Source organism: Ictidomys tridecemlineatus, chromosome 3, assembly GCF_052094955.1.
Source record: "Ictidomys tridecemlineatus isolate mIctTri1 chromosome 3, mIctTri1.hap1, whole genome shotgun sequence".
In the NCBI taxonomy this organism is placed as follows: Eukaryota; Metazoa; Chordata; class Mammalia; order Rodentia; family Sciuridae; genus Ictidomys; species Ictidomys tridecemlineatus.
The window spans coordinates 80,399,435-80,427,419 of NC_135479.1; the positions used below are offsets into that span (position 1 = coordinate 80,399,435).

At 38.1% G+C, this 27,985-nt stretch overlaps 1 long non-coding RNA gene across 1 annotated transcript in view; it reads left to right on the top strand.

Moving 5' to 3' along the window:
- The window catches only part of LOC144376262 (uncharacterized), a 67,994-nt gene extending 40,353 nt beyond the window's left edge, over positions 1-27,641 (top strand). The window contains exon 3 of the long non-coding RNA XR_013436527.1: positions 21,353-27,641. This is a non-coding gene — a long non-coding RNA (uncharacterized LOC144376262). The remainder of the gene's footprint in view (positions 1-21,352) is intronic.
- Positions 27,642-27,985: the final 344 nt, after the last annotated feature.

Genomic DNA, 27,985 nt, shown 5'->3' on the forward strand with positions numbered 1-27,985 from the left:
ACAAAAAAAACCATTGAAAAAATTGATAAAACTAAAAGTTGGTTCTTTGAAAAAATAAATAAGATCGACAGACCTTTAGCCATGCTAACGAAGAGAAGAAAAGAGAGAACTCAAATTACTAACATATGGGATGAAAAAGGCAATATTACAACAGACACTACAGAAATACAGAAGATAATTAGAAAGTATTTTGAAACCCTATATTCCAATAAAATAGAAGATAGTGAAGATATCAATAAATTTCTTAAGGCATATGATTTGCCCAGATTGAGTCAGGAAGACACACACAATTTAAACAGACCAATAACAAAGGAAGAAATAGAAGAAGCCATCAAAAGACTACCAACCAAGTAAAGCCCTGGACTGGACGGGTATACAGCGGAGTTTTACAAAACCTTCAAAGAAAAATTAATACCAATACTTTTCAAGTTATTTCAAGAAATAGAAAAAGAAGGAGCTCTTCCAAATTCATTCTATGAGGCCAACATCACCCTGATCGTGAAACCAGACAAAGACACTTCAAGGAAAGAAAACTACAGACCAATATCTCTAATGAACTTGGATGCAAAAATTCTCAATAAAAATCCTGGTGAATTGAATACAAAAGCATATCAAAAAATTGTGCACCATGATCAAGTAGGATTCATCCCTGGGATGCAAGGCTGGTTCAATATACGGAAATCAATAAATGCTATTCACCACATCAATAGACTTAAAGATAAGAACCATATGATCATCTTGATAGATGCAGAAAAAGCATTTGACAAAGTACAGCATCCCTTTATGTTCAAAACACTAGAAAAACTAGGGATAACAGGAACTTACCTCAACATTGTAAAAGCTATATATGCTAAACCTCAGGCTAGCATCATCCTAAATGGAGAAAAACTGAAGACATTCCCTCTAAAATCCGGAACAAGACAGGGATGCCCTCTCTCACCACTTCTATTCAATTTAGTTCTTGAAATACTAGCCAGAGCAATTAGACAGACAAAAGAAATTAAAGGCATAAAAATAGGAAAAGAAGAACTTAAATTATCACTATTTGCGGATGACATGATAATATATTTAACAGACCCCAAAGGGTCTACAAAGAAACTGCTAGAGTTAATAAATGAATTCAGCAAAGTGGCAGGTTATAAAATCAACACGCATAAATCAAAGGCATCCCTGTATATCAGCAACAAAACTTCTGAAATTGAAATGAGGAAAACCACTCCATTCACAATATCCTCAAAGAAAATAAGATACTTGGGAATCAACCTAACAAAAGAGGTGAAAGATTTATACAATGAAAACTACAGAACCCTAAAGAGAGAAATAGAAGATCTTAGAAGATGGAAAAATATACCCTGTTCATGGATAGGCAGAACTAACATCATCACAATGGCGATATTACCCAAAGTTCTCTACAGGTTTAATGTGATGCCAATCAAAATCCCAATGGCATTTCTTGTAGAAATAGATAAAGCAATCATGAAATTCATATGGAAAAACAAAAGACCCAGAATAGCAAAAGCAATTCTAAGCAGGAAGTGTGAATCTAGAGGTATAGAGATACCAGATTTCAAACTATACTACAGAGCAATATTAACAAAAACAGCATGGTACTGGTACCAAAACAGGCAGGTGGACCAATGTTACAGAATAGAGGACACAGAGACCAACCCACAAAATTACAACTTTCTTGTATTTGATAAAGGGGCTAATAGCATGCAATGGAGGAAGGATAGCATCTTCAACAAATGGTGTTGGGAAAACTGGAAATCCATATGCAACAAAATGAAACTGAATCCCTTTCTCTCGCCATGCACAAAAGTTAACTCAAAATGGATCAAGGACTAGATATCAAATCAGACACACTGCATCTGATAGAAGAAAAAGTTGGCTACAATCTACATACTGTGGGGTCTGGCTCCAAATTCCTTAATAGGACACCCATAGCCCAAGAGTTAATAACAAGAATAAACAAATGGGACTTACTTAAAATAAAAAGTTTTTTCTCAGCAAGAGAAACAATAAGAGAGGTAAATAGAGAGCCTACATCCTGGGAACAAATTTTTACCCCTCACACTTTAGATAGAGCCCTAATATCCAGAATATACAAAGAACTAAAAAAAATTAAACAATAAGATAACAAATAACCCAATCAACAAATGGGCCAAGGACCTGAACAGACACTTCTCAGAGGAGGACACACAATCAATCAACAAGTACATGAAAAAATGCTCACCATCTCTAGCAGTCAGAGAAATTCAAATCAAGATCACCCTAAGATACCATCTCACTCCAGTAAGATTGGCAGCCATTATGAAGTCAAACAACAACAAGTGCTGGCGAGGATGTGGGGAAAAGGGTACACTTGTACATTGCTGGTGGGACTGCAAATTGTTGAGGCCAATTTGGAAAGCAGTATGGAGATTCCTGGGAAAGCTGGGAATGGATCCACCATTTGACCCAGCTATCGCCCTTCTCAGACTATTCCCTGAGGATCTTAAAAGAGCGTACTATAGGGATACTGCCACATCAATGATCATAGCTGCACAATTCACAATAGCTAGACTGTGGAACCAACCTAGATGCCCTTCAATAGATGAATGGATAAAAAAAATGTGGCATTTATACACAATGGAGTATTACTCTGCACTAAAAAATGACAAAATCATGGAATTTGCAGGGAAATGGATGGCACTAGAGCAGATTATGCTAAGGGAAGCTAGCCAATCCTTAAAAAACAAATGCCAAATGTCTTCCTTGATATAAAGAGAGCAACTAAGAACAGAACAGGGAGGAAGAGCACGAGGAAAAGATTAACATTAAACAGAGACATGAGGTGGGAGGGAAAGGGAGAGAGAAGGGAAATTGCATGGAAATGGTAGGAGACCCTCAATGTTACACAAAATTACATATAAGAGATTGTGAGGGGAAAGGGGGGGAAACAAGGGAGAGAATTGAACAACAGCAGATGAGGTAGAGAGGGATGATGGGAAGGAAGGGGAGGGGGGATAGTAGGGGATAGGAAAGGTAGCAGAATACAATAGTTACTAATATGCCATTATAAAATGTGAATGTGTAACCGATGTGATTCTACAATTTGTATTTGGGGTAAAAATGGGAGTTCATAACCCACTTGAGTCAAATGTATGAAATATGATATGTCATGAGCTTTGTAATGTTTTGAACAATCAATTAAAAAAAAGAAAAAAAGAGACAGTAAAAGTGTTGGTGAGAATATGGAAAAATTGGAACACTCATACACTATTGGTGGGCTTATAAAATGGTATAGTTACTTTGGAAAACAGTTTTACAGTTCTTCCAAAAATTAAACATAGAATTACCCTAGAACCCACATTTTAAGATATACTTTAATGAGATGCTTTGGTAAATGTCCTGTCATGAACATCACTTTTGACATTAATAAAGTAAGAATGGTACTATTTGTTGATAGTTTATATTTTCAGATTTAAACAACAACAATAAAATCCAAAACTTTGACTTTCAAAAAATAACGGTAAAAAAATAAAAATCAAGTCATGGACTAAGAGAAAATATTTGTGATATATCATATAAATCTGATAATAGATTATATAAAGAAAACTGAACAATAGGAAGATAAATCCATTAAAGGTAATCCCATTAAAAATGGACAAAATTCTGAAAGGACACTTCATAAAAGAATATGTTTGTGTATGTATGCATATATGTGTATATGTAGATACACATCTGTATATATATTAAAATCCAATAAGCAAATGAAAGAAATCATTAATCATTAAGGAAATAAGTATTAAAACCGCAACATGCATCTTTGCAAACTTTAGAATGATTACATCAAAAAGACTGATGATACCAAGTGTGGTAATTCAAATCTTGTACACTGTGGAAGTGTAAAATGATAAAATCACATTGAAGAAAATTTTCACAATGTTTTAATAAAATTAAACATATACCTACTTAATGTATCAGAAATTTCATTCCTGGGTATTTGCTTAAAGAAATGAAAATGTGTCCTCAAAGATTCATACAAGAATAATTACAGCAGATTTATGTATAATAATAATATCAAATGGAATGAGCTAGTCATAATTCAGTTTGATACACTTATGTAATAGAAAATTAATTAGTAATAAAAACGAATAAACTGCTGACATGCAAAACTACATGCAAAAACATGAATGAATCTCAAAAACAATATGGTGAGGGAAAGAAACCAACACAAAATAATGCAAATTGATTTCATTTATATGAATTCTAGAACAAGTAAAATTAATCTATGCTGATAGAAATCAGATCAACAGTTGCTTGAGGGAAAGGAATAACTATAAGATGTACAAAGGAATTTTTTTTGAGTTAGTTAAATATTCTATATTTTCATTTTGGACTTGGTAGCACAGGTATATACATTTATTAAAACTCATTGAACTGTATATTTAAAATTTGTGCATTTTATTATAAGCAAATTACCCCTCAATAGTTTATTTTTTAAAGTGCTATTAGAAATGTTTGTATAAATCATTTTTGCACATGCATGGTTGTTTTTTGTTGTTGTAGTAGTTGTTGTTGTTGTTTCTTTGTTTTTGCAGTGCTGGGGATCAAACACAGGGTCTCAAGCATGCTAAGTATGTACTCTCCCACTGAACTATTCCTCCAGTCCAGTACATGTATAACATTGTATTTATTATGCATATGCAAAATTTTTAACACTTGCCCTGAAGTTACAATCTCTATTTTCTTTTGAGTTTTAATATTTCAATTTTTATACTGTATCTTTCAATAGGGAAAGGAGACAAGTTGGTCCAGAACAGCATTTTCCAACAGTGTCATCTGGATCCAATGAGGTGGAGAAACACTTATTTTTTTAACTATAGTAGGCTCAACTTACTTTTTTAACCATAGCACTATTTAGAGGTTTAGTAGGCTAATGTTTATAACTATCTCTAAGTGGAGCATAAAGAATTCCCCATGCTTTTTGAATGAAACTCTCTTCAGGAGCATCTCTTGGAGTTGGTAAAACTCTATGAAATAAGTTTTGTTAATCACCGTTGCACATAACCAACCCTGCTATTGTAGTGTGAAAGCAACCATAGACAATAGGTTTTAAAAAATGGGAATGGTTTTACTCCAGTGAAAGTTCAGGGACACTGAAATTTGAATTTCATATATAGTCATGTACCACATAGTGTATTGGTGGAGGACAGACTACATATATAAAGGTGGTCCTTTACGATTGTATTGTCTATTGAAAATGGTGACCCTCTTGGTTTCATGAGTGCACATTAGGATGTTTGCAGTCACAAAATCACCTAATGGCACATTTTTTGGAAAAGTATCCCCATTGTTAAGTGGTATATGCACATAATTTTTACACCATGAAATATTATTCTTATCTTGATTGTTTTTTTGAACTCCTAAAAATATCAAAACCATTCTTAGAACGTGGGTTGCACAAAAACATCTGATGCTTGGATGCTAGAACTTATGACATTTCAAAGGAAGGACTGTCCTCAGTGGGATAGATGCAGACAAGGACATGAACTCAGAGACACTGTGTTCGGGAAAGAGAGGACACGGTGGTGAAGGCTGGCTTTATCACCTTTGGAATTCTGTCTGGGCTTGATGCTCCCTGTAATTGATATGAGAGCTTCAACTCATCAGAGATTCTTATTTAGACTGGGTTATCTACCTACAGTATTAATGCTTGGAGAAGATTCATCATGTAACTCAGCTAAATCAATGACTCAAACAACAGTTGGAAGATGGTTTGTTGACTGTTGTTTGAGACATTTCATCAACCCTTGTTTCCATCTTGTTACTTTCTCCTGCCCCCTTATAGATACCACTCAATTGTATTTTGACCCTCTTTGAAGGATCCTGGGATCATCACACTGTATATCCCACTTATCTATCTCATGGCAATGTGTGAAAGGAAGTGAATATTTTATTAGTTATAATTTCCATTCCTTCTAACAGAATGGATGCAAAAACATTGAAATACTTGAACTGACATCTCTTTTTTCTCTGTCATCATTTCCATACCATTCTGCCCACAGTCAGAATGTTCTGTTTGGTCTCCTTTGAGGATGAGAGAGCCAAAGAAGCATTTTACCTCTGAACTCAACTCCACCTCCACCCAAGGGCAAATCCAGTAGTTTAAATGGTGTTCTCCCCAGAGTTCATCTTGATGGTACATCGTGGCCCATGGTGCAACAGAAGTTTCTTTTCATTTTGTCCAGAACTGCCTCAAGTCCTAGTTTCACAAGTCTATCCTTGGTGGGTTTTTAAAAACAATAGTATGTCATTCCTGGTCACGGTGGCACATGTCTGTAATCCCAGCGGCTGGGGAGGCTGAGGCAGGATGATTGGAAGTTCAAAGCTACTCACAGCAACTTAGCAAGACCCTGTCTCAAAAATAAATAAATAAATAAATAAACAAACAAATAAATAAATAAAGTGTTGGGGTTGTGATTCAGTGGTTAAGCACCCTTGGGTTCAATCCATGGTTGAAAAAAAATAGTGTGACATGAGATTTGGGGGCAAAATAGCAAGCAGGCCAAACTTCAGGAGGTTGGCTAGTCAGATCCCCTTCTGAGACACTCCTTCTATTGCAAAGGGCATCAAAGCTGGTTAGTTCATGGAAACGAGTCTGGCTCTGAAAGAGTCTAGCCACAGGGAACAGTGATGCACTGATCTGGAAAATTGATCTATGACTTAGAGAGTCAGTGAATATATGGTAGAAGTGGACCACAGAGTAAAATGGAAGTAGAAAGTCACACAAATAGGAAATATAATAAAGTAAAAATGCAGAAACTCATAGTAGGAGCTTCTCCAAATACCAGTACCCCAGTAAGTTCAATTCCATGTTACCATGAGGCCTGCTGTGTAGTTCTCCCTGAATTAGCCTGCCACATGGCTGAGATTCTTGCTTTTGCTAATTTCCCTAGGTATTTTCATAATGAACTCACCTTGAACAATACTGACACTCTTTCTTGCAGAGAGAAGAGCCCAGCTTACATAGTTGCACAGAACAGCTGAAAAAAAAATGTTGGCTACTCTTCTTTCTTACTGCTACCTTAATGAAACATCTGTCCCATTCACCTGGGAGGAAAGGGGGTTGCCTCCTGATCTCTGCATCTCATCAGCTACATGTACCACGGGATTATTCTAGAGCTTCAGATCTTTAGCCTAAGAGTTGCTGCTGTAGGTGGATAGGCTTCGGCACATCTGCAATCTGGGGTGAGGTACTGTTCACAACTTTCTCCAGACGCTCAAAGAGGTCTATGACTCAAAACCGGTTATAGATAGAAAGGAAAATCTAGGCCTGTTTGGTTTTGATTCATGAGATTTTTCTATAGATCAAATATCTTGACTCTCTCTATTGAAGTATTTGGGTTAAATTTTGTAATTTCTCCAAATTCATTCTGAATAAACTGAGTTTTATTTGCTTGGATCTCTCCCAGCTTGACAATATTACTTTTATCTTAAAAGAAACAGGTACAAGTGTCTCTGTTTCTTTTTGATGCATAAATAAATAGCACTGGAAAAACATTCAGAGAGTCAAAATTTCATTTTAAGTTAGTGACTTTTTTTTTTTCCGGCCTCATAGTGTCTCATGCCAAGGCTTTCAAGTTGGAAGTATAACCACCTAGAAAACCATTCACATCTCCCTGTTTGTTCTGTCTCCTTCTCTCCACCCCCTCCCCCCAGTCACTGGATGTAATTCTAAATTCCAGGGCATGAAGGAAGAAAAGGGAAGAGCTAGTGAAGTCGATTCAAATAATCTATCAAAGATCGAATCTGCTAAAAACTCAGAAACAAAACTTTCCCATGATAGTGTTGAAATCTACCCCTAAAGAGAAAGGACAGACAGAGCTAGCAAAGCCATTTTTAAAAATTGAACATGGGAATAAAAATTCTTGAAGATGCCAAAAACACTCGAGAGAAAACAAAACAAAACAAAACAAAACACTGTCTCACGAATGTGTTAAAAATCTACCCATAAAATTAGACATTTTTAATTGAAATAATTTTGGGGACCCTGAAATAATCAATCCATATGCTGAGACATCAAAACATACTAAGAAGGATATGAGCTCAATTTAACAATAGAGAATAAGAAACATGGAATCAAGAGATGACTCAGGAAGAGGGCAGCCCTGCAGGATCCTGGACTCAGTATTCATCTCTCAAGTCTATGACCCATGCACGGCTTAGTGTCCATCAAAGGGAGGTCAGAGAGTAACAGAGGAAAGAACTTGGAATGAATGGTCAACTGAAAGAAAAAGTGTATGCAGAAAGCTCATGAGCCCCGTTGTCATGCAGACAAATCCTTGGCCTGCTTCCAAGCAGTGGCTTTCAGAACTTATTCTTACTCGTCTTCTTTTGGATCAAGGACAGTGATAGTTTTGTTTTGTTTTGTTTACAAGGCTTCCATGTTCTAATTCTTGCCTATTAAATTGTTTTTAAGAAATGTAAACATTCTACTTAGAGAACAAGGGTAAGTGGATTTTTTCCCCCAAAAGAATTTTAAAAATGGCTGATGATTCAACCTTAAAAACTATCACACAATGGATTTTATTGTTAAATTGTCCTGGTAATGTGCCAGGCAAAAATAACCTTGTTAAGGAACCCAAAATATATTTCTCCTATTTTTTTCCCTTTAGAATTTTTGAAGTGCAGCAAACATACTTGCTTAAGACATCGATATACAGCTTAACAAATAGCAGGAAAATGAATTCAGGTTGTCGTCTTTGTTTTAAGCAAGAGAACCTTGTACATGTCCCTCCTTATCATAATTTCTTTCCCTGTGGATATCACCATTCTTTTTTGCATTCCTGCCTTTACTTTTCTTTGTAGTTTCACTAAATGTACTTTACAAAATGACATGGTTTAACTCATGCTATTTTGAATTAGTATGTATTCTGTTGTGCTGGGCTAAACATTTTTGCTCAATATTATGTCTGTGGGATTCATCCACATTGCGGCAGTTTGTTAATTTTTATTGTTGTGTGGTATTCCACTGTGAGAGGATCCTACAATTTATTTATCTATTTTTCTGCTAATGGACACTGGGTTGCTTCCAGTTGGAGACTATTATAAAGCAATGTGCTGCAAACATTCTTATACAAGTCTCTTGGAGCATATAAGCACGGGTGTCTGTAGGGCATAGACCCAGGAATAGTCCTGCTGGGTCATGAAGGTGCTGGGTCTGAAGGTGTGTATACCTTCAGCTTTATTAAACCTCACCAAGCTTCTTCCAAAGTAGTTATGCCATGCTTAGACTTTTCTATTTTTAATTATTATAATGGGGTGCTCAAGTCACATGGTTAAGGATTGCATCTGGTTTTCCTGGCGAGAATTGGTTGGTAAATTGGTTTGGGGACAATTCTGTTTGCCAACTCTTGTTTTCCTTGATTAAATTTCCCCTCAATGATATACTACTTCAAACGTTATTTCTCTTACCTTTGCTCTGATAATACAGTCATCTTTTTATCAACCTTTGACTTGTGTCAATATAGCTATATGTGCAAGTTGCAATTACAGGACCCAAAAGAAAGCCAACATCAGGGAAGTAATTTTCAGAGGACATCATTTCCCTTGGGTTTAAAGCATCCATTTTAAAGCTTCTGTGATGTGTAGTACAATCTGGTTTTTAAAAATTCCTTATTTTTTAAGGCTATTTAAGGGATGCCAATGTAACAGAATGACTTAACGCAGATAAATGCCAAACTGGGATTTTAAAATACCAGTGTTTTCTTCTTTAAAGTTGGCTCCCTGCAGGATATTATGAGGATGCAAGCATCTCCATGGCAGTCTGTCACCTTGTGGCTCCAGAAATTGAAAGCTCATCATGTTCATGGATCAGCACTGTTTCTACTTATTAATATTTTTAGTGTCTGCCTTATAAATCAGGCACAAAATGAAGGGCTTTTAAAAATAGCCTTCTAAGTCTATCTGGGCTTCATATACTTTGCTAAAATGAGTTGTTGATATCAGCATCTCCATCCCCCTTGCTGTCCTGTCTGAATATGGCATGCACCTGGGTTGCATCCAGGATCATCAAAGGTCTCCAAAGATTTCGCCAGCACTGGCCTTGTCTTCTGAAAAACTCTTGCAATAAACATGATTTTATTCCTCCATCGCAGAACAGACTCTAATAATTCAAAATCAGAAACCAGAGTCTGGCTTGCGGCTAAATTTCGGTTCAGCTTACCTAAGCACTGTGCAATAATAAAGAGTTCTTATATAAAATGAAGTAAATCATTTGTATGTTCAATGTGAAGATAAAGATGGTCAGCTCAGTTAGTATTCTGGCATTTTGTACAGTGTTAGGGGTTTAGAGGAATATGCAAACATGGATGTGTTTTTTTGAGTTTTTCCTTGCTATGGTTTAAATATTTGTCCCCTCCAGGAATCACATTGGAATTTAATTGCCATTGTAACAGATTAAAGAGTTTGGACTTTTAAGAGGTGATTAGGCTATGAGGGCTCCACCTTTCGTGGGTGGATTTAATTGTGTTATAAAATGGTGAGTTTGGCCTGCTTTTGCCTCTTTGCCCTTCTGCCTTCCACCATGTGAAGGTGGGATGTGGTCTTCAAGGCATCACCTTGGAATCACCAATTGTGATGCATCTCGATGTTGGACCTCCAAGCCTCCAGAGCTGTGAACCAATGGATTTCCTTTCATTATAAATTACCCAATCTGTACTATTTTGTTATAGCAGCACAAAATGGACTAAGACAGTCACTTTATATTTAAATACATGATACTGTCTCAGACACCAGGGAGACTGACATCTAATTCAGATTAGACAACAGAGAAATCAGAGAAATAACTAGAGTGAATGGCAGGATGTATGGCATGCATTATAGGACTTTAGGAGCTTTGGAAAAGGATGAAGTTCACAAAGATCAGGAATAAAGTGAGTCCTGGAAGAGGGTTTTTTTTTTCCACATGATAATGTGTTTTAAATTTTATTTTAATTGACAAATTAACATTGTATATTTATAGTGTAAAAATGTTTGAAATATATATATACATTGAGGAATGGCTAAATTAAGCTAATTAACATAGGTATTGCCTCACATAATTTTTAAATTAAACTCTCACTATTTTCAAGAATACAACACACTGTTATAACTATGGGCACACAATAGATCTCTTGAACTTAATCCTCCTGTCCAACTGAAATAGTACACCCTTTGGCCAGCATCTCCCTAACTTCCCCTACAGCCCCACAGTCCCTGGTAAACACCATTCTACTCTCTGCCTCTGTGAGTTCACCTTTTTCAGGTTTCCCATTTGGTTTTCTGTGCCTGCCTCATTTCACTCAACGTAATGTCCTCCAGGTCCACCCATGTTGAGACAAATGACAGAATTCCCTTCTTTCTCAAGGCCGAATGGTATTTCACTGCGTACACATACCATAGTTCTCCATCCATTCGTCCATTGATGAGTGCTTAGGTTGGTTCCCCATCTTGGCTACGGTGCATAGTGCCACCATGAGCACTATGTGCAGATACCTCCTCAACATACTCATATCATATTCTTAGAATATTTACCCAGAAGGGGGACTGCTGCATCATCATGCTCACTAAACATTCTTAAACCTGTCAGAATAATCATGGGAGTAACTTCTAGAAAAAATTAATCCATCACAAACTGGGCATGATGGTGCACACCTGTAATCTCAGAGGCTCTGGAGGCTGAAGCAGGAGCATCACAAGTTCAAAGCCAGCCTCAGTAATTTATTGAGATACTGTCTCAAAATACACACACACAAAAATAAAAAGGGCTGGGAACATAGATCCATGGTAAAGGGCCCCTGGGTTCAATCCCCAGTTCCAAATAAATATAGAGGGGGAAAGAAAAGGACTGGAACACCAATATATGTCACAGACACCATGCTGAGCAAAAGAAGCCTCAGACAGGATACGTGCTGTATGATTCCATTCATGTAGAAACAAAAGGCGTATTAATCCAGACAGAGGCAGGTCAGAAGTTGTCTAGGGGCCAAAAGCAAAGGAGGGATTGCAAACGTGCATGAGCAAACTTAGGAGAGTGACCTCTTGATCATGGTGAGTTCAGGAATGTGCACAGTTGTAAAAACTCATCAAATCGTACACTTTAAGTATGTGAAGTTTCTTGTACCTAAATGATGCTATAATACATTTGATTAAAGAAACTAGAATTCCAAATATTCTCCTTCAAAAAAATTATATTGTTTTGACTTTTTAATTAGCCATAACTTTTTTTAAAGCTCTTCAATGTATTTGAACATGACTTCTGTTTTATTCTTTCCTATTAACAATGTTTGCTTTAAAATGTAATCCGATTGAGAATGGTAGAGAAAGGACAATATTTGTATGAATCGGGAAGTCCAAAACAATGAAATTATAGAGTTAAAATTATTTTCCCAGTCATTACCTGTTTTTTCATCTTTAAACATAAATGAATACATTCCTCTATTGCATAATGGGGTGACTAGAGTTCACAACAATTTATTGTATATTTTATAAAGAACTAGAAGAGAGGAATTGGAAGTTTCCCCAAACAAATAAATGATGATAATAAGTATTTAAGGAGAGGGAAATGAGCATTATCCTGATTTGATCATTCTTCGTTACATACAAATATCAAATTATTACATCATACACCCCAAACATATACAACTGTTATGTACCAATTTTTTAAACTGTAATTGCTTGCTAATTTATTCATTTTTATTGATGCTTTATAATTATAATAGTGGGATTTGTATTACATATTCATACATGCACATAATTGTTTGCTAAACTTAACCTAAAAAATAAGAAAAATTATTAAAAATGTTTTCGGAGATCCTATAAGAAGTTATCGTGGTTACTTTACCTGATCTTCTTCTGCTATCATGGAAAATTCAAATTGAATTAATAAACTGGATCATTTCCCAGCTAGTTTTTCTCCTACTAGGTATTTGCTGAGTTGGCAGGAAAATCTATCATGGTTTTGCTCCAACGAATTAAATGACAGCTTGTGACACACTTGTCACAGGAACCAGAGAAGCTGAGGAATGACATGCAAACTTTAAAGGGCTACCTTCACATGGGGTGGCAGTGGCTTTCCTTCTTTATGACAGTCTTTCCCCTTTCTCCACTGGAGGATGAGCCAATTACAGTCATAACTCAACAGGAAAGGCTCCTACACCTTTGATCATAAAAAGATTAATCACCGTTCTGCTAGTGGCTGTCTTTGCTTTGGTCAGATCAATTATTAATTCGTAAAGCGGGAGTTTGTCATTTCTTATTGAAATGCTGGCTGCAGAGATTGGTATACAGTGGAGTGGAGGAGGAGGACGGTGGCTGAGCCAGGGGGCTGCCATGTCACCATTATGAATATGTCAGACCCTCGTTTGAAGAAAAAAAATAATGCAGTTTGGAATATGCTGCACTTTTATACATTCCACTGGTGCCATTCAGGATGGCAGCCTTAAACCTCTTAGATGTACTATTTGTAGCATCCATTATAATGCATTTAGAGCAGTGGTATTCAATCTTGGCTGCATTTGTGAATCACCTGAGGAGCTTTTTAAAAATATCCAGGCCGATCCCTACCCCAAGAGAGTCTGACTTAATTGGTCTGGGATGAGGCCCAGGTAAAGATACTCTTAAAAAGCATTCCAGGTGTTTCAAATGTGCAGGCAGGATGAGGAACTACTGATTTAGAGGCAGGATAGTTGCTTTAAATGTTTTAAATAAATACAATATATAGAAATTTTTATCGTCTACATTAATCCAAAGTGTTTTGAAATGAGTTCCAAAAATATATTTGATCCAAAGATTTTTTTTTTGTAAACCTTGAAATTGTAAATAGGTGAAAATCAAAATAAGAGTGAGGTACTATTCCTCCCCACTGGTGAGCATTTCAAAGTTCAATGGTATCTACTGATGATAATGTGTGGAAATGGTAATGCTGGTACAACACACATAGGAGGGAAAATTGGTGCCAGTTTCCTGGAGGGCAACTTGGCAATAGCTATGAAACCTTGTACCAATTTGTCTAGCAATTTCACTGCTAGAAATTTACTTGCAAAATTTTACCAAGATATAGGTTTAGAAATATTCATTGTAATATTTTTTCAGGGCGGCGGGTGGTGGCTGCTGCGGGGTGTACCAGGGATTGAACACAAGAGCAAATAAGCCACATTCCCAGCCTTATTTTGTATTTTATTTAGAGTCAGGATCTCACTGAATTGCTTAGTGCCATCTTTTGCTGAAGCTGGCATTGAACCCATAATCCTCCTGCCTCAGCCTCCTGAGCCTCTGGGATTACAGGTGTGCACCACTGCACCCGGCTTTGTTGTAATATGTTTGCAATAATGAAAAAGTAGAGAAAGTAAAGGGTCCATCATTCAGGAAGTAAATAAATTTTTTAATGCATTAATGAGAGGGAAATCTATGTATGCTAAAGCCAAAGAATCTTTCAGATATTATTAGGTGGGAAAGAAAAACAAGGTGAAGAAAATTTTGTAGAATATGATGTCTTTTTTTTTGCAAATTTAAATAAATGTGATTTTAAGTACATGCTCCCAGATGCATTTTTTTTTCTTTTTGAAAGAAATGTGCTCATCTTTGGGAAAACAGATTTTAAGAGAGGTGGAAAACTTTCATTTTTATTTTGTCCTTTTTCTGTCCAATTTGAATTTTCCAACCAATTACTGATAGTCTATAGTTATTGGGCTGGTGGGTAATTTTTATTTTTCTTAACTTACCATATAAACCTTTTAAAGTGAGGAAACCTGGAGTGAGAGACCTTTTTAAAAAAGAAGAGAAAATATGAGTAAATTGAAATACAAAAGCACACGTCTTAAGGTCTATGCACCTGCTGAAATTGGGCCAGACATGTAGCTCTAATTTCTCTAGGAGCTAATAAAGAATGAAAACACCATCAAATTATCATAATTTATAACATGATTTATAGCAAAAAAACTATAACAAATCATATGATTTATAATATCTGCAAGATCTGTCAGGGAAGCCCAATAATTCCTGAAACTGAAGTACAATTTCTTTGATGGATCCTCAGGGAAAAAAACAAAATAATAAAACCTTAAACAGGGCTGGGGATGTGGCTCATGCGGTAGCGCGCTCGCCTAGCATGCGTGCGGCCCGGGTTCGATCCTCAGCACCACATACCAACAAAGATGTTGTGTCCGCCGAGAACTAAAAAATAAATATTAAAAATTCTCTCTCTCTCTCTCTCCTCTCTCACTCTCTCTTTAAAAAAAAAAAAAAACCTTAAACAGCTACCTATAGAAACATTGGGAATTTTGACCCATTTTACAGATGAGAAAATAGGAAGACTCCTCAGTTACCGGCCCTTTCTACTGAGACAGTAACATTATCAGCTGCAACAAATTATCCCTCTTCCCGCTAATGTTGCTACTGATCACAGGCCTCAGAAATGGATTTGGAAATGCTGGGACGTGGTCAGGGCTTCCTCCCCTTGCTGGTACCCTCCCCAGAAAATGAAACCCTCTTGTTCTCTTATAAGCAAATCTTCTGCAGTGCATTTGGTTGGTGGAGCCAAGGCCATGTCCAGAAAAAGGACAAACACCCATGGTGACAGTCAATCTTTGGTGTCAACTTGAATGGATTAAGGAATCCCTGGAAAGCTTGTGAAGCGTTATTCTGCGTATGTCTGTGAGGGATTTTCAGAGGTGATTGGTGTGTGAATTGTTGGACTGAGTGAGGAAGATCTGTCATCAAGGTGGGTAGGCACCATCCAACTTACAGGGGTGCCTGGATAGAATAAAAAGGCAGAGGGAAGACAAGTTCTTCCCTTCTGTCTGGGAAACAAACTTATTCTCCTATCCTTGGACATCAGAGTTCCAGGGTCCTTTGCCTTTGAACTCCAGGACTTAGGTCAGAAGCCTTGGAATTCCTCAGGCCTGCAGTCTCAGATTAGAGTGATGTCAGGCTTCTGTTGTGGAACTTATCAGCCTCCATAATCATGTGAATTGGTTCCCCTAAGTCTTTTTTTTTTCTTTCTCTCTTTCTCTCCACCCCCCCCAAGCCCTCCCCTGCCATCCTATCTGGTTCTGTATCTTGGGAAAACCCTGTCTAATATACCTACCAATTTCCAAAGCAGAGCAGAACAAGGATCCAGACCCATAGATCCAACATCACAGTATGTCTGTTTATGTTTTTGATTATACCTCTTGCTTGTTTGCTATCAGGTTAGATTCACCCTTTGCCTTAATTCTAATGTCTGCCAGTTCCAATATAGACCACACAAACAAGTCATTTAGTATGAATTAAAAGTTTGAACATAGCTTCTTCTATAGTCCTGAAGGCTGACAGGCCTTTAAACAAAATAAATACTGAAATTAAAATTCAATGCATAATAAAACCTGGAAACAACCCAAATACCTTTCAACTGGGAAACAAATAAACAAACTTTGACACAATATACAGTGTAATGCAGGGAAAAAAGTACAGGTTGAGTATTCCTTAACCAAAATGCTTGGGGCCAAAAGTGTTTCGGATTTCAGATTTTCTTGGATTTTGGAATATTCACATATACATAGTGAGCTATCTTGGGGACGGAACTCAAGTGTAAACACAAAATTTATGTTCCATGTATATACACATATCTTATGCACACACCCTGAAGGTCATTTTATACAATATTTGTAGTGTGCCTGCACTTTGACTGTGACCCATCACATGAGATCAGGTGTGGAATTTACAGCATTTTGAATTTGGGAAAGTTGAAATAGCAATGCTCAAACTATACTGATTAATGCATCAACCTAGAAGAATCTCAGAAACATCATGCTAAATGAAATAAGCCAGACTCAAAAGGTCACATGATTTCACTTATAGAACATTCTTGTAAAGGCAAAACCCATAAGAACAAAAACCAAATTGGCATTGCCAGGGGCAGAGGAAAGAGGAAGGACTTAACTACCAAGGAGCAGAGGGGAATTTGGGGGAGATCTATATCTTGATTGTGGTGGTGCTTATGTGACTGTAAAGGTTTGTCAGAACTTTCAGAACTGTTCATCTAAAAGGTCAAGTTTTACTATATATAAATGATTCTTTAATTTAAAAAACAAAATAATTCAATAAATAACACCTACATTCATTTATTCAGCAAATACTTATTGATCACCTACTATGTGCCAGATTCTCTTAAATGGTCATATGTATAAGCATACTAATCCTAATGTATACAGTGCATTGAAAATCATCTGAAGTACTCTATGGATTCCATAAGCTTCATTTACAGCCAAAAATGATGCGTTAAGAACTTCAGCAGTGATGGGAAATGATGGCAAGTAGTTACTTTAATCCATAACTGACAAACTATTGAAGTCTGGTGTGAAGACATATTGCTGCCAATAGACTTGACACCCCCTCCCCAACACAAATTTAGAAAATCATTTTTAGGTGATAATTAGCTATGCAAAACTCACATTTTGGTGTAAGGAGGCCTAAAATTTCTGATTGAAAAAAAAACTGGGGAAGGGAGATGGTGAGGGAGAGAGACAGAGAGGGCAGCTTGAAGCACTGAGGAGGAGAAAGCTGAGCATTGAGCCAAGAGTGAGGGTCAGGAGATCTCACTAACCCTACTTTTGATTGGGCCAAGGTCACGTTGCCTTTCAGGACTGCTTTCTTCCCCATCAAATGAATGAACTGGAAAGGTGGAACAGCCCTGACGGTACGATGCACAACTCCTCCATTAAGGACTTAAGAGCTGGACAAGTCAGTTGGCCTCTCCAGGCTTTAGTTTCTTGCTATATTAGAAGAGAGATGTAATGGTTGCCTGATAAGGTTGATGTGGCTGAACTGTGCACTTAAAAATGGCTAAAATGGCAAATGTTGTGTTATTTACATTTTACTACAATAAAAAGATTTTTCTTAAATTGAATTAAAGAGATTTAGATGAAATGACCTTTTTGGGTAATGTAGTTTGAACTTTCCTCTAATTTTTGGCATAAAGTCCAAATCCCCAAGCAAAGCCATTTATAAAATATATAAGTACTGGGCAAATATTTTTATTTATGGGGTCCCATCCATACAGTCATAAAAATCAGCATGTCATCACCTTTATAGGGCCCAATCTCACATGATCCCACACAAGAAATACTGCCCTTGTCATCAGGATCCATCTGCTTTTCAGACAGCCTTCTGGTCCTGTAGACCAGCCAGAGCCCAGTCCTGGAGCTCCAAGACACCCCCAGTGTATGATTCCTGAAGATCCTAGACCATCTATCAGACCCTACACATGGAGTGGAAGGTTAGAAGGCGTGCTGAAGGGGAGACACATCCATACAGGTCCCAGTCCGAATGATTGACATACCCAGCTGAACCAAAATACAAGAAAGGAGCTCTGAAAATCTCCAGAAAAACCCTCCAAAATGTAGGTGCCCTGAGGCATGTACCCAAGCTCAGGCTGGGGTGGGGGATAGGATCTTGGCCATGCTAAAGGGTGATTTGAAAGCCCTACTTGATCTGTCTCAAATATGCCAGGGTGCCACCCACCTTTGGACTATAGCTCCCACATATGGTTTTTTACTTGAAACACACGTTTCTCTCCCTAACCCTATGCTCATTACCCCATTTACTCAACAATCCCTTTTTATGTGTCTTAAAATAGAAAACACTGCCTTCTAGAAATCTGATCTGTCCCCAATTTCTGGTTTAGTGATCCTGATAGGCTAGATTTTTAAGATGGATCTAGGATCTTGGCGAGGCATAGGGGTGCATGTCTGAAGTTCCAGACACTCAGGAGGCTGAGGTAGGCGGATCACTTGAGCCCACAAGTTCAAAGCCAGCCTGGACAACGTAATGAAACCCCGACTCAAATCTTGGAATCTGTCCTCTCTTTCTCCTTCCCAAATCAATCCATCAGAGGACTGGGGCTGCAGCTCAGTGGTAAAGTACTTGCCTAGCATGTGCAAGGCCCTGGGTTCAATCCACAGCACTGAAAACAAACAATTTTTAAAAATCAATTCATCAGAATATTCAAACTTAAAGATAATCCCCCTCCCCCCAGGAATAGGACAAAAATTCTAAGTCTGTTCTGCCCTTTCTGAGGATTGAAGAGGGATGAGGGATTGTGCATTCTACATTCCCAGGAAACAGGGCAGCATCCAGAAGTAGGAAGGTGGATGTTAGCCTCTGACAAAGCTATCTTAAGGCTGCTCCTTCTACACATCATTCATTCATTCATTCATTCATTCATTCATCCATCTCTCCATTCATTCTTCAATCATGCAACAAAAATTTGCGGCTCCCTGTTACATTCAAGGCTTTAAACTGTGTCAGGGATGGGGATTAAACACAGTGATTCCTTCAAGATACTCATAGTATACTGAATATAATTCAATCTGGGATAGCAAAGTGTGGTATTTCAGAGGATCTTAGAGAATCCTGTGGTTGAGAACTTTCCAGACCATTTGCTATAGCACAATGTACAAGTACATGAATTCAGGCAAAAACTTGTTAAGAGAGCACCGTGCTTCAAGGGTTAGGCCATTCCCTTGTGCTGGGAACTAAAGGAAGCATGAAGTTTGAGATATTCCTTACATGAATCCTGAGACTGTTCCTATGCTTGCTACTTTGAAGCATTTTCTGTTAGGAATCAGAACTGTAATTGAGAAGCAAGGCATCCTAACTAGAGGTCTTTACTGCCAAACAACATGATTGAACAAGACATTTCAAGAAAAAAAAGCGGTGACAAGGTCATGTCCACAGGAACTTGACCCCAGACTAACCTCTTAATATGCCTCTCCAAAAACAGTGGTGGGGGGAAGCGGATGGTCTCTAATTTCCACCCTTTGAAACAGCTCAGCAGCAAAAGGAGAGAAACCTCACCCACAGAGGCACTGGGAAAACAGTGTGGATGGTTTGTATGATTAAGAGGCTTTGTTGAAAACCACTTCTGAGTAATGTCTAGCTCTATAATTGATTTTGGCCTGGTAAATAAAAGAATTTTGTCTCCTATTTGCCCCAGATAGCCTTACAAGAAGAATACCAAAGCATTTGTTTCATGGCTGATATTTCTACCTCTGTCCCCAAATAAAATAACCAAGATAGATGAATAGGCTGTCTCTCAGTATCGTGTGCCTGGAAATAAAGTTTTTCAAATCATCACCTCTTTTTACAATGGAATGAAATCTATAGGCTTCTCTACAGAAAAAAAAATGTACCTAAGTCCATACACACAAAAATTTCCACACAATCTCAGCAGCTTCAGAGAGCTACTTGAAACCTCTTCATGTACCCTGGGGTGGGGAGGGTCTGTGCTCCAGGAAATATTAAAAATGTAATTTACTATAAAAACGTCTTCAACATTAGCTGCATTGATTGATGAGTCCACAAAAATATTGGACAGCTGTTCTCAGACTAGAGGGTTGTGCAAAGTTCCAATGGCTGAATTCAATAGCTGTAGAAATAGACACGATGGTGATATCTAATTCTGTGGTGATATGAATACTATTTGTCCCAGCTGGAGTGGTTAGGTGAAATACACGATAACTAGTTACATATTAAATTTGGGTTAAAAAAGAATAAATGTTAGCATCATTATGGCCCATGCAAATTACAGAAGTATTTTGGGGTTATGCTAAAATTACGTGTTGTTTATGTGAAATTCAATTTTAACTAGCATCCTCTGTTTTGATTTGCTAAATCTGGCATCTATACTCCTGGTCAATATTATTGCAGTAGGATCCCCTGCCTTGGATTTATTATATTTCTGTTCCCTGTGTGGTCCTCTGTGTGGTTCTTTTGAAAATGGCCTCCCTTCTCCTTTGACAAGGACCTAATGATCATTGTTTATTGTCACCACGGTCAACAGCCCAGGAATAGTGACATCATGCCTATCTGTGTATGCACACACGTGTGTGAGAGAGAAAGGACAAAAGGGTGGTGATGAATAAATCAGGAAGAAGTTTCAGAATTGTGATTGTGAGATAAACGTGACTATTAGAAGATGAAATCTAACCTTCAGTGACCGAGAGAGTAGTACAACACAGAGAAATGACTCCTGGGAACAAGGTAGGACAAATCCTTGAGATTTATATAGTCACTACCTCCTTGCCAAAAAGGAGTTAACTCTGCAAATGAAATGATTTGGGAAAACTGCTAGCTGCCAATGCCGTACCCATTCTCTTCTTGATCTTGGTCAAGGCAGCCATGTATGTGTCTTACTAAAACACATGTTTCCCAGCATCTTTTGTAGCTGAAGCAGCTATGACAATTGCTGGCCAGTGATTCTCTAAGTGGAAGATTGCTGGGTCCTTCCTTGTTTTCTTGATTGAAGTGCTGCCTCCTCCTCATTCTTATTTCTTCTCTTTCTGTCCAGAGCGTGGAACAAGCCTGGGAGTGGAAGTCACCCTGAGCTCGGGAAGCAACCATAAGCATGCGACACACATGCTAAGCAAGAATGGCTAATCAGAAATGGTGGAGGAGTCTGGGATGTTGACAGCCTAGTGGGATCTGGGCTTCACTGCCTAATCTTTTTCAGGACTGACATCTTTGATCCCTATCATTGGGATTGTTGATAGCTAAAGTCCCTTAGCTGCAGATCTCCCAGGAACTGCCCTCAGCTGGAGACAGATAGATATGTCATCCCAAACCATGCCCCCTTCCTGGTGGGCAGACTGCATCTTGGATGAGGGGACATAAAGGCCTGTCCTTTAACCTCAAAACAGAAAGACTCTGAAGCATCATCTGCCGCAGTCCGGCTGGGCACAATTCAGGAGCCACTTGTCAAAAGAAACTAACTTTATTTTTAGAATCACACACGCCAAACAAAACAGCTCCTCAGGAAAAAAACCTCAGAGCCAAACTGCCACCACCGGCTTCCCACAAGCCTCTCACCCCAACACAAGCCTCACCACCTCCCAATATCCTCCTGCTCTTGAGGCCGATTGGCTGGGTTGTGTGGGCGGAGCCAAAGAAGTCCCCCAATGAGCAGCTCTGTGGTCTGAAGGGCAGGGAAACAGCCCAATGAGCATCACCACAGAGGAGCCAATCAGCTAGATGTTGCTGGGGCCGCTGTGAGCCAATCATCATCCGGCAGCTGGAAGTTTGCTGGCAGCTGGAAGTTTGCTGGGGCCCCTTTGGCTGTGGCTCTCAACAATCATCTTCACAGCTCCCCATAGGATTGGCTGAAGCCTGGTAATCAGAACCCTGTCCCAATCTTTTACCCCATCTTTCTCCTTTCCCCTTACCACAGGTGGTGACCCAAGAGCTCTTTCTAATAATCTTCCTGCAGCAGTCTCCATGGCACAGTCTGTTTCCCAGAAGACCTACAGCAACGGCCTTTCACACCATCGCACCAGGCTTGCTCTGGATTTCTTTTTACACGAGAAGATTAAAACAAATTTTGGACAAGCCACCAAGATGGATTTCTCATATACGTGCGTGGTCCAAAGTAATGTACACCCAATGTAGAAGGGCCTTTCATATCCTGAACTGTGAATTGAAAAGACTGAATTAAGGATTGAATCACAAGACTTAATATGTGTGGCTGAGAGCAAATTCAATATAAGCAAAAGTTCTGGATTGGCAGGGGGAAAAATAACTCCCATCTCATTCCTGCTTTGGAATATTAGGATGAAGAAAAACCATTCCCCGAGGCCACAGGAAAGGAGAGGGCCTTGTCATTTCTCTCCAGAAGAATGATGAAGAATGAACTCCAAATAGACATGGCTAGATTGAAACACAAATATTGGTTCAACAAAAGCTGGCAGTCCTCTTTGATAAAACATAGGAAGGCAGATGAAGAGTTGGTCAGCATGGTCAGAGCACACACTCTAGCACTGGGAATTTAGTGCTCAAATGTGGATTTGTGTGGGTATTGCTGGATTCCTCAGACATCGTTAGCTCTAAAGAATCTTAATGATTAGTCATGTTGAATCACAGAGACTTCATTATTGGTATAAACCCTCCTATTCCCCCCCCCCAAAAAAAAACCCCATGAAAACAAAAATAGCTAGAGATGAATAAAAAGTATATAAAAAAAATCAAAGCAAATGATTTCCCTTTCCTTGCAGTGAATGGAAAATGAGGGTAAGTACACCCTGGATCATCATTAAATATGAAGAAAATGAATTCTCAGTAAAATCAACATGGAATCCAGATCTCTTGAGACCACAGAAAACCTGGAACTTGTTATACCTACTGTCGGCATTATACCTATGTTGTTTAAGGTGAAATCTAGCAAATCTAAAACCAGAGAAAAAAAAATGGTACAGCAGTCCCAAAGATGTAATTAATCCTCACTCATAACCACTGCATCATTCCTGGCCGATTATTGCTTTCTCTTTCTGGGTCTTAAAATAAGTACAATGGACTCTTCAAAGAAGACTGTCATTGACATGAAAATTAAAAATGTGCACTTGACCCATATGAGTTTTGACTTCAAGAATATTTCCCAAAGTAATTTAAATCTAACGGCTTCTCAGACGTTTGCTTGTCTTGAGACGAGGGCAATGACAGCAGAGTTACATCTGTCAAATCATGGAAGTTGGAGCAAAAGCAGGATACATGTTTTAATTTGTGCACCAGGAACTTCTAGTGTAAAAGGTGAGATAGGTAAAGTAGGGGAGGAAATCGGGCTAGAATAAGACAGAAAAAGCTGAGGATTGTGTTGTTACTGGGTTGCAGCCTATTATTGCATTATGCAAGTGAAAGACCAATCCACATCTTATAACTTTTTAAGACATCTAAAAATTTGAATTTTTATGAGAATCTATCCAATTAAGAAAATGTCTACAACAACGAATGACCTTTTCCCATTGTCTGTGTTATGCAGATCTGTACTATATTGAATTTGGACAGTAACTGTAGTTCTTTAATTTAGGGTAGTTACATAACAAAACAGTACAGGGCCTAGTAGACTCAGGTCGATGGCTTGATCCAGAGACTTCAGGGATCATCAAGCCCATGTCTCTCACTCTCTTTCCTTTACTCTTATACTGTTTGATCTGTTCGTGCCTCAGTCCTGGGTGACAGAAGTGTTCCAAAATTTGCAAAGTTATGGGACTGCCTAAATTACTATGCCCAGGCAGGGCTTTCTTAATGCTGGAGCTTAAGTGAATACCTGAATGGGTTATCATTCATTAACTTTGATATTTGCAGTTACTGGTCCTAAGCTCGTATCACAGGCCATATTTGAAAGTGAGGTGAACCACAAGAAATCTAGAGCTCTCAGATGGCTTGCCCAGTCTTAAGGGTTAGAATTATGCCATAAAGCAACAAACACTCAGGGAATATTTATCATATTTCTTTGCCAAAGGCAGCACTAGAGGAAATGTGATAAGGAGATAGATAGCTCTCATGTTAGGGTTCAAGGCTAATTGTTCCTTTCATTTTAATTGTTTTTATCTTTTATCATTTGACAAATATATTTTTATTATCTCCATAATTCTTACATCACTTCAGAAGCTTATGAGTACTAGCAATTATGCCCATCAAATGAAGTAGTACTTTCTTCATATACTTTCCGGAGGTCAAGTTTTTATTGTTTTGTTTTTTTCCTGGTACCATGGATAGAACCCTGGGACACTTAACCACTGAGACAGGCTCCCAGCTTTTTTTTTCTTTTGAGACAGGGTCTCGATAAGTTGCTTAGGGCCTCACTAAATTGCTGAGGCTAGCTTTTAACTTGAGATCCTCCTGCCTCAGCCTCCTGGCGTGAGCCACCATGCTCAGTCCTAAAGTCAAGTTTTGAATACCCTCAACACTGTAGGATTCCATAATTGGATGGTCAATCTGTCTGTACTAATTCTAATGTTAGAGATTTTGGTCATCCCATTTCTTGGCTTCTACCAGTATCATATGGAAACACCACCACCAACAACAACGAAAAACTGTGGAAGTTTTTCATTTGGCCTTATTAGTTAAGTAGGCTACTCTCCAGGGAGTTGTTGCTTTCCAGCAATATAGTTTCCCTTCAAGGCACTTTTTCCAGGGTCACTGTAGCTCTCTAAAATCTCAGTAACCAGAGGAGCTAGTTTTATTTAAAAGGAAATTATATATATATATATGAAGTAGTTGGACACAATACCTTTGTTTTGTTTATTTATTTCTATGTGGTACTGAGGACTGAACCCAGGGCCTCACACGTGCTAGATGAGTGCTCCACCGCTGAGCCACAATCCTAGCCCTACATTTCTTTGGAATAATGTTCAACCTCGGGCTGATCGTTTGAGCTGTAGAGCCATATTGAATTGAGGTGACTGCTGGTCCTTCCTTTTGTCATAACCAATCATAAAGAGCAATTCTCTTTGTACATAGATTTTGGATTATTATTGTTTACTTTCTCCTCTATTTTTTGTCATTCAAACACTGTATTCTTGACACAATAGAGTGGTTCTAAAGTGTGCTCCTCGGGCCAAAGTATCAGTACTGCCTAAGAATTCCTTAAAAATGCTGTTCTCAACCCTCACCCCCAGATCTGTCAAACCAGAAAATCTAGCGGTAAGGCCCAACAATTTTGTTTTTACAGGCCCTTCAGGTGATTCTATGTGCCATCAAGTCTGAAATATAGTGATAGAAAAGATTTATATTAAAGGAATTTTCTACTTAGAAAAAAATTAAATACAAAGGAACATCAATGATATCATATAAATATACATATATATATATGTATGTATGTATATTTTGCTTGTTAGGATACATGGCTACAATATAATCTGTGGCAATGTGTACAAGGGGTCAGTCAATTGTATTTGAAGTAATACTCTGTAGGTTTGATGATTTTGCTAAAATTAGCAAGGAAGAAATGTGATCATGGAGAAGTGAATTTAACCTAAGGAGAAATTTAAACATTTATACATGCACATATTAGCAAAGAGTAGGAAGGGCCCTCAAAGGGAAAAAAAGGTAAGGGAATATTAATGCTAGAGATACTGGAGGTCATGATAAATCTCAAGTTGAGGGGGAAATCAGCAGAGGCACTCACAGAAGTTGAGGGAGGATTCTTTTAACACACGTATATTGAACTCCTCCCCTTGCAGCAGACATTGTTCAAGGGTCAGGACACAAGGATGGACAAGACAGAAATGGCCATTGCCCTCCCAGAATTTAATCTAGTGGGGATCATGAACCACTGAACCACCATTTGCAATGGAGTGAGATGGTGGCCCTGTTGGAGATGTTCAGTGTTGCCCCATACTTGGAAGTGAGAGTCGTGGTAATGACCATTACAATACTTCCAATGGAGACAGATTATAGAAAGCAAACTGGAGTAAACTAGTAAAGTACTTCTCTGAAGTCTATTTCTAGTTATCTCTCTGAGGTGGGAAGCATTCGTCTCTGAGGTTTTAACTGAAAATCTGTGTTATGAGGGCATGCAACGGAGGAAAGGAATCTTGAACTAGGGGAGAATCCAAACTCTTGGCAGAAGCACACGACTGAGTTTGGAGCCCTCTCTGAAACCAAATTTCTAGCCCTTAGGAAGAATAGTCAATCATAACATTGGTGAGGGTTCTGGCCAAGGGAAAATGAATCTTTTCTCTCTTCTTAATGAACTGGCTTTAGATACTCTAAGATTCTCTCAGGAGGAATTCTTAAGCATAACTAGCTATAAGATCGTATGAGAGTTCATAGGAACTTCTGTCAAAGCACTTTTCCTGAGATTAGCAGGAGATTGTTGATAGAATAAGGGAAAGAAAACAGAATGTAATTTACTGTAATTTATTTTGTAATTTTTAAACTCTACTTACTGAAAAAAAAAAGATCTTTTAAAGCAGGTAACACTTGTGAAATGATTCCTATGTGCCAGTCTTTCAGTTTGTTTTAAACCTGCAATTTTAAGTATAATTGGTCAATAAATTCTCAAGGGTTACTGTCAAGAGAGAGAAAAAATAAAACATGGCCACATAAAATTCTTATCAGAACTAATCAAAAATCATCTCACTAAGTTATTTTAAGTTGGGCTAAGTCATGAAGCTCATAGTTGAAATTGAATGTTTAAAATTAATGGTTGAGATTATATTCCTTCAGGTACCTCTTAACCCCTCCACATGAATGGGGCACAGCTATACCTTTGCAGACACAAGCTTCCCATATGAGTGACAGATTCCCCTCTCAGTCCTGATGGTTTGTCCGTATGCACTTGTTCAGCCTTGCAAAGGACCCTGTGAAGTAGAACCTTACCACTACAACCAAGAAATCGTAACTGGTCCATCTTTGGTGATATCACAGGAGAGGAAGTTTCCTCTCTAGTTTCTCAATATCTTAATTTGCAGCAAATAATTCAACCTGTGAAATATGCTCCTCTACATTCTTAAGCAAATCCTTTATCCCACCAAGATCAAAGTATTCTACTTATTCTTTGAGTGACTTCATCCCTTTGACATGTGAAAATAATCTCTTTTAATGGCTTTGAAGACACTTGCAGGGTGCTCTTGAAGTCTTTTTTTGGTTGTAGTTATTATTTCTCCTCATTTATAATTGATCAGGTTTTGTTATTTTCTTCACATGAACTACAGTTTGGAGGGAGGGATGCCCTCTTTTTTTCTCTGATAATTTGCAGGCTTTACCAGTTCCTCTCTTTTCAGTTCCCACCTCTAATGTTTATTATTTTTATTCCTTGTTATATACTTTTTACAAAATGCAAACAATAAAGCAGAGTGAATAGACTTTTCTTGTGGGTTATTGACTTTTTGCAATCCTTTACTTCAATTGTCTCCTAAATGGGGTCTATATTTATCATATTTCCCTTTTAAAAAGCCTAAAGTATATGTGATTTGTTTCTTGGTTCCCCTGTCCCATGAGGTTGTAGAATTTAATTATGTTATCACTTTTTACTTCGTGGTTCACCCACAGCGCTCTCTTGGGTGCATTTCTTTTTAGGATGAAAAGTTCCTTCCATTTTCCTTCCTTGTGGGATTTAGAAAGACATTCTCAATTTGACATCTACTACCCCCTCCCCCCCCCGCCACACCGCTCACCCCAATTCAGCAGTTGGCTACTATATGTTTGG